The sequence below is a fragment of the Aricia agestis genome, chromosome Z (genome assembly GCF_905147365.1).
Source record: "Aricia agestis chromosome Z, ilAriAges1.1, whole genome shotgun sequence".
Classification (NCBI taxonomy): domain Eukaryota; kingdom Metazoa; phylum Arthropoda; class Insecta; order Lepidoptera; family Lycaenidae; genus Aricia; species Aricia agestis.
Window position 1 is genome coordinate 13,962,529 of NC_056428.1, and position 9,270 is coordinate 13,971,798.

Consider the following 9,270-nt stretch of genomic DNA (forward strand, 5'->3'; position numbering starts at 1 on the left):
GGGTAAATAATATACACATAACACATTATAAAGTTACTTATTTATTAATCAGGTAAAATCTATCTGGTAAATCAGCCCTTACATTGCTGCATTGAAAGTAAACGTTGAAAGTAAACAACACACATAGTATATTATATTTTATTCTTAAATTAAATACATATCATAAAATATCATAATACTTTTGGGAGTGCCTCCGCTGCCGGCGCCGGCTCCCAAAAATATCAGTAATGGGAACTACGGTAAGTATACTGCCGGCAGCCGAGATATAAAACAACGACTGCCGGCGCTGACACTCAAAATGGGAGCCGGTGATAATGCGTGAAGCGCTAGGTTCCAGTGCCGATACACAAATTTGAAAAAGAAATTATAATTATAATCTCAATTTATATATTCGACTTTTAAAGGTGAAGGTTTGGTACCTATTTGTTCGGCTGTGGATATTTTAGTTTTTTGTGATGCATTTTCTTAGCTTAGCCACAATGCTTTGCTTTACCTTAGCTATCTTTTTTCAGCTACCAAAAAGTAAGATTTTGCACCACAGCTACAGTTATAAACTCCGTGGTATACTTCCGAAGGTACTGAACAGAACTTCAGATTCCTTATACATGTTAGAGAGTTTCAGCGTTGTTTAAAGAAGCAAAGATATTGTCTTTAATTGCTACTATACCGATCACATTTATCAGCATCTTCATCATCACCACCATTAACCCATCCAAGATTCAAGCCCCATACGAGCACCGGTGATCGCGACAACAATAGAATACAATAGCATTTCCGAGAATCCCCGATCGAAGGATTCAAATAATTATGCATCCTTACAATTATTATGACCTTATTATTTGTACTTTTCATAGTCATTTAGCTCAAGTCTGATGTTTTTGATCATTATTCTGTTTGACAAGCGATGTTTGCCGAATAGGCGCCGGCATCCTATTCGGCAAACATCGCGTGACTTCGGCAAACTTCGGAGTTCGTTAAACGGCGCCGGCAGCCATTTTGGCAACCGGCGCCGGCAGCGGAGGCACTCCCTAATACTTTTTATTACAATCATTTTTAACCGACTTTAAGGAGGAGGTTAGACGTTCGGCTGTGGATATAATATTTTTTATGTATGTTCAACGATTACTCCGCCGTTTGTGAACCGATTTGAAGATAAAGACAATAGTAAGATTATACTTAAATGAACTAAAAAGTACTAAATAATCCTTATTCTGTATTCAGTATTTCTGTTCTCAATCTTCATAATTTTGAAGTCGGTACCAGTACTATTAAGTATAATATAAGTTGCACTTATACTTATTCTGTCAGAGAATTACTGTCTATTATATTATTGAAAGCTGCATTCAATGAGTATTAGGTTCAACTGACTGATTGATTGATGATGAATGAAACTGATGAAACCTTGATTAAAAAAAAAAAAAAAGGTATGTCAAAAGATTATTACTCAATTATTATTTTTAACAAAAAAAAAAAAAAAAAAAAACTCTACTATTTCTGTACTCAATCTTCATAATGATGAAGATTGAGTACAGAAATAGTAGAGTTTTAGCCGAATTCGGAAAAAGGCACTATTAGATAGGAAAAATTATTTAATACTTTTTAGTTCATATTATAAGGATGTTATTATTGTTTTTACCTTGGAAGTCAGTTTTAATTTTTTGCAATGAGTTTCTAAAATACTAGAGTAGCAATGTCTTACAAAAGATTCTCAGAAATGCGTAACCACTTTTTTGTTCAAAAGACAATGTCAAGTCATATATTCGTTATGTCATTATGTATGTGAGATATGCCTTAGAATATCATTGATTTTTTGTTAAAAATAATAATTTCACTCTTTTTAGTTACCTAGTAAACTATCGCGTACTATACGTAGAATAATTTATACACTATATTATTCTACGTATCTTATTACAAGCTCACTGGTGAGCGAGACACAATAGAATAACAATAGATATCCAAGAATCCACGGTCGAAGGATTAATAGGAGTATAATCAGTAAAACCGTTTCGGAGGAGTAAGGACACGAGAATTTTAAATAATTTATGAAGATAAGAAGATTATTTATTGTATTAAATATTAATATCATAAGGCACTTATTTAAAGGGGCAGTTGTAAATTGCAGTTTTGATAAGTTAAAAATTATGAATGGCATGTGTAATAACTAGTTTAGCAGTTAAAACTAAGCAGTAAAGTAAACAAAAATGAGTTGTAAAAAATAATGAAATGGATCATTGAAAACATTATTGAACAGTAAAATAATTAAAAAATGAGCGGTAAAATAATGAATGAGCGGTTACGGAATTTGTCAGTAAGAAATCTCATTCTAAGCAGTTTTTTAAACAATGAGGTGGTAAAATATTATAAAATCGGCCAAGTGCGAGTCGAACTAGTCCATGGAGGGTTCCGTACCATTATAAAACGAATTAAGTAAGGGTTGGCCTTATAGGGATTAAGGAGTTAAAACCACAACGCGACGCGTAGATGCATTTCTAAATTTGTATGGATTTGACAGATTTCAATTGCGTCAGACGTATTGCGAATCTGTCAAATCCATACTAATTTAGAAATGCATTTACGCGTCGCGTTGCAATCTGAATCAACCCTAAGACGGTCGCCGGCTGTTGCCGCAGCACGCTCGCTGCGCTCGCTCGGCTCCCTCTGTGTTGTGGTCTAAGTTCTAACCTAACCTACTCGGACTTTCTGGATTGTGTTTGTTTTTGTTTTGGCAGGGGGCGCAGCCCCCAGAACGCCCCGGCTGCCCCCGCTACGGTATCCGTGGTTAAGTAAGCCTACTGTTAAGTCCTTGTCGAACCGCTCATTCCATCATTTTTATCTCTCATTCAGTTATTGGACTGCTCAATTATTTTTTTATTAACCCCCGACAAAAAAGAGGGGTGTTATAAGTTTGACGTGTCTGTCTGTCTGTCTGTCTGTCTGTGGCATCGTAGCATCCAAACGGGTGAACCGATTTTGATCTAGTTTTTTTTTGTTTGAAAGCTGAATTAATTGAGAGTGTTCTTAGCTATAGTTCATCATCATCAGCCTGCTCCGTGCTGAAAAATCGCAGTTCATCTGGTTCATGAAGGGCCGATTAGCAACTTGCAGACGTTTGGTGGGCTTTATTGCATTCTAGTTTGTGACATTTATGGAAAGTTGACCTGGTGATGCGGCATCACCTACTAATCAATAGGATACCCAACTCCTCACCAACTTAGAGCAATGGTTTCGTGTTTGGGCTCATTTTAATTGCGACAGCTAGTAAGACGTAGATAACCAATAAATTTTTGCATGCTGCTGCTGCAGCATCACCTGGATTCTATAGACTATAGGAGCCGAGCTCCATATGGACCCAAAGTGGAGATTTAATGATTGGACTCATAATGACGGCCTCATCCAAAAGGATATTCCTAGAAATCCTAGATGGTATTCATTGGGATATAATATGATCCTGTTGATAGGAATTATTCTGCACTATAACCAACACAAGTTTTAAAATCATGAAATAAAAATAAATTAAGAAATTTAAAAAAAAACCCGCCAAACAACTTTAAAAAGTAATGAAATAATATATTTAACTGACTTTAAGTTTAAATAATTCCTAAGTGTAAAGTGATATTTTAGTCCATAATTATTGTCAAGGTGTGTCGGGGGACCGCTAATGTAGATGTTTGATTTCACTTATATAACATTATAGTTTAAGGGTCAGTTTTCAGCGAACCAAATCGAGACAATCAGTGACATGGCGATACAAAATACAAAAGACACTGTTGGCGGTTCCCCGACATACCGTGACAACAATTATGGACTAAAATATCACTTGACGCCCCGCCCCGCTCATACATTTAGACACGTCAGAAATTCTTTTAGTATGATGGGTCTACAACAAAATGTATGAACAGAGTGCGTTCCGCCGGGCGTCCGAATTTTTCTGATCAGAAATTTCGGATAATGAGCGTGCGGTAAAAATAAACACATCGTAGCAATTAGGACATGAAGATTAATTACCTGTGAAATGTATATTTTTCAGGATTATTCTTATGACTAGCTGTTGCCCGCGACATCGTCCGCGTGGACTTCAGTTTATAGCGCGCGTTGTCAACAAAATTGGTGTCAAAAGCTTTTATAAAAAAATCCCTGGTACCCCTTATATCAAAACAGCTGTGCAGTGTGCACATAATATTTCATTTTTTAAATTAAACTTTAAAATTATTATTTAATAATTAAATTATGCCAAATTTTAAAGCTTATTTAGCCCCCCAATTACACAGCTTTACCTTACCCATAAACTATTTATCATTGATAGGTTAAGGTTACGTCACTGTATATAATATAAAGTACTGACTTATAATTAATAACGTAAAAAAGAAATAACAATCGAAAAAAATCGAAACTCAAATGTATAATGATACCACCTCTTATAGAAAGATGTTGGGCAAGCGTCATCGCGATGTAAGAGACGCACGGCGCCATCTAGTCTGAATTTTTGGAACTAACTTAATTTGAACGAATTTTCGTATTTTCACCCCCTTACAACCCTTTTTTCCAGTAAAAAAGTAGCCTATGTCCTTTCTCAGGCTTTAGACTATCTGTATACAAAATTTCATTACAATCGGTTCGGTAGTTTTGGCGTGAAAGCGAGACAGACAGACAGACAGAGAGACAGAGATACTTTCGCATTTATAATATTAGTATGGATTTACGCTCCAAACACTTACAGCACAAGTCACCATTTTTAAATATAATAATATTTATTAAAAATAACAAACAAATTGAACAATATATTGGAAATACCGAAAGGGCATAAAAACGACTGACGACTTTTGACGACCTGTCAAATAAAAGTGGTTACAATTTTCATTACACTGCCTCTCTCTTTTCATCTTGTTATAATTCCATAAAGGCTTCGATCACTAATATACAAGATTCACAGTCCGCGGCAAAAAACGACCTCACTAAAAGAGCACCAAACGCAACATTCTGGTGGACTTTCGATTTAGTAGTGCTCGAACGCTCCGCTGGGAAGCATGCCCCAGTGCTCGTTCAACAATTGTAAAAATCATACGTTTAAAACGCAAATTTCATATTTCCAGTAAGTATTAATTTTATCCTAATATATTTCATACAATTGTATTTTAAATATTGGTATTTCGTTAAGAAATCAACAAAAAACAGTTATTTTGATTTCTTAATTAAAATTAAGTTGTAAATAAATCAACACGAGGTATAAACCATCTCAATTGCGAATAATCATACTAAAGTCATCATACTTATCGCAGTTTATCATGCCCACTTGAAATGTTCGGGTTATACACTGTGTTTCTGTTCCATTTGGTGGGGTCGCTATTAATTATTATTTATTTTATTGAGGAATATATTTTTTTTAGGTTTCCTCGAGATCCAGTTAGATGTGGAGAGTGGATATCAGTTATAGCACGGCAAAGATGCGAACAATTTTTCAAGCCGACTTTTGCGAGCGTTGTATGTTCTAAGCATTTATATTCAATGTATACACGTATATTTTAGTTAACTATAAAATTAAACATATTAGAACAACATAATATTACAAGTAAAAATAATTACTCCACACTTTATACATTAAACTTTGGAAAAATGAAAAAATGGACTATTAAAATTATTACAATCAACAAAAAATGTTGAACAGTTCGACTCCACTCATACTTTTCTTCACCCTGTTCCAGCGGCGAAGTGCGGCCGTAAAATTATTGAAGTGGTTTTTTGGAATTGTAATAATTTAAACTTTAAGACATATGGACGATGGTTGAATTTAGTTTGAAGCGTGCGTCGTTCGTAAAAATTTATTGCTTTGTAAACACACATTGTTTTAAAAAAAGATCTTTAATAACTATTATTAAGGTTGATTTCAGATAAATGTATACTTTTTTAAACACTTTTACTTGGCGACAGATTTTCGAGAGGTTTTGTATGGGACTGTGTATGTTGTATATTAGTCAAAATCAAAATCAAAATTGTTTTATTTCTGAATAAATTTAAAATAAATGTTTTCAGAATGTCCGACATGATGCCTACCACCGGTTCGGGAACTAACCCGGCGAGAAGAACCGGCGTAAGAAACTCGCACGGGGCCCCCTTTTTTAGGTTAGTGATCGAAGCATGAAGGATTTCCTTCTCTCTCGCACTCTTTGTTTGTCTTTAGCATTATAGGTTTATGGCGAGGATAAACCCCAGTTTGTTATTCCGTGACTCCCGGTTTACCTAGTTACAATATTTAAATAACGAAGTGTTAAAAAATATGGGATATAAAGCACAATATACAGTGTGTAACAAAAATAAGTGATAATACTTTAGGGTGTGTACGTGTTACTTGTAGAGAGTTCACTGTGAAAGTAGCAGCGCTGAAAGACGAAATTTATTTTTCACTTTTGTATGGGCAAGGGCCCGAGCGTCACGAGTTTCCCCATACAAAACAAGGAACACGTACACACCCTAAAGTATTATCACTTATTTTTGTTACACCCTGTATAAAATAAGGTCAATGTGTCAAAGTCCGTCTGGGAGGTAGGTCCATCTAGCAAGACATCTAGTAGAAGGCAATAACTTCCCTATTTGAACGACTAGTTTCATATGGCTCAGTGGGTAAAACAATATTGCAAAGTTAGTTTGCTACTAACTACCTACCTGTTACGAAAAAACGATCTCAATTTTTTTTCCGTTTTGTACTCGCAATCGGAGTGTAAGTCTCTGCCAAAAAATTAAAAAAAAGTGGAAATACGAAGGAGTTTCTTGGAATACATAAGTAATTTAGTGATCCTTTTACTTATTACTGGTGTTCGATTCGTTAATATCGCTTTAATTTCGTTATTATCACCTGCAACATGTGTCTAACCTAAAATTGCAATAATTCGGAAGTCCGTCTAGTTTTCATAAGGTCATGCCGGTCTTGCCTCGAATCGGATATTGTCAATCTTTTCAAATATACATGTCTTTATTGTTAATTTGCATTTAGACTATGAACTACTAAATCATAGCATTGCCCAAATTTTACTGCACGAAAAGAGCATACAAGAGGGGCTGATAAAAATTGCAAAAGTTATAAACTACTTAGTAAAAAAATGTGAAAAAAGATCCTTTTTATCCTTTTTAAAAAAAAATCCTACCTCTCGGACCAACAACCCTTATTAACCCGTGCGTGGCCCCAATCTGCCACGTAAACTAAAAAGTTATTTTAACTAACTAAATATTAATATGAAAGAATAAAAAAAATTGGTACTAAGTAGACATATCAATAACAATAATCAAATCAAAATAAAGTAGGGGAGTATGTTGAAAAATGTCTCATCCATGTCTCGTCCATCGTGGGCATTGCAGACACAATAGATTTTCAATTATTGTTAAGCTGGCTGTCAGCTGCCGCTTCGGGTTTGATAGGTAAAGTCATCTATACATATATACATATCTATACATGTATACATATAAATAAAATTGGAGTGTCTGTTTGTAATATTGAAAGAACCGTTTTTTACTACAGGCATATGGATGTACATACGGTACATATACCTAATGTCTGTCTGTTTGTTCCGGCTAATATCTGAAACCGCTGGACCGATTTTGACGGGACTTTTATTGGCAGATAGCTGATGTAATAAGGAGTAACTTAGGCTACTTTTTAACCGACTTCCAAAAAGGAGGAGGATATTTTTTACTTTTTTAATGTTTTACCTATATTTTACTCCGCCGTTTGTGGACCAATTTTCAAAATTATTTTGTTGTTGCATAAGATTTGACGCGGACGAAGTCGCGGGTAACAGCTAGTATAAAATATAATAGAGTTATTTTATACTTACCAGTTACCAAGTAACAATGATGTTGAGAAAATAAAAATAAAACATTATAATGTATTTATTTATTTTTTAATCACGTACATAGGTACACACATTTATTATGACATAAAAAATTATGATATAAAAAAATTATGTTATTTGAACATACACTACGAAAAATAAAAACAATTTTTTATTCGTAGAATATACAAAACAAATTCATACTCTTCAATAAAATTATAGTCAATATTAAAATAATATTTTATACTTCTACATTTTACCATAACATTAGACAAACAGATAGTAATATCAGGTTATCAGTTTATCACACATACACAGTGGAGACAAATTTATTTAGTCTTTTCAATGTGGGTAACAAGTCTTAAGTTTTTAAAATAAAATAAATGCTGTATCTAAGGAGTATATTTTTCATACATCGCCTTCAATTTGCTGAGAAACATGAGCAAATCAGTGTTGAACACTAGGTTTTGAGACATCTCATACATCACACGTTACAATCTAAAACATTCTCATAAATTCATCCATAAAATCGTTAACGAGCACTATTGTATACGTACCACAAAAAATACTATGCAGCAGTCCGTCTTCAGAAAAAATCCATAAAAATCAGCATAACCGCTGATAACTTAAGGCCGTAATATAATGCAGTATCATGCGCGTAAAACTTAAGCTGGCCAAGAAGTTGCAAACTTCAAATCTTGAAAAAAAAAGATATGGCATACACACGTTTTGCGTACTCAATTTCCAGCGTCGTTTTCCGTATTCGGAAATCCGAATGCATGGAGTCAGTAGAAAATACATTAACTGGCTCATATGTTAGTTTTTCTCCGAACGGAACGAATTCTGCACGCACGTTTCAAGTGCAACCTGGCGCGTTCTCGCGCAAAAAAAGAACGTTTGCGCTAGTCACACGGAATTTCAAATCAAAATTCCACATTGGGACATCGAAAACGCAAAACGTGTGTACATGCGGCCAGCCATTTTTTTTTTCAAGATTTGAAGTTGGCAACTGAGTCTAGTGATTGATATTTAAATTACGGTACATGTTCACATTTGAAGACGTGAGTGGAAGAACATAGGTAACTAACATTTGATAACTAAGGTAAATTACTCATTTTTTCCCTACGAATAATAAAAACTAAGGAAAAGTAACTCCGTCAAAAAACATGTTCTACAATACTTATCAAAATGTGTACCTATGTACACCGTACACATTTTCAATACATTTGCAATATTTAGGTGGCCTTGAGCGGTATCAGGCTGACGTTACATGAAAGTTCGAAAGGAACCCAATTTAAAACGGTAATTAGTATGGGAGTTACGTTTCCTTAGTTCTTATTATTCGTAGTTTTTCCTTTATAATTTGAACAAACCTTATAACTTATCTACTTCATCATCTGGCCAATATATCAGGCTACACATAAAATCCACAGTTTTTTTCAAATCATTT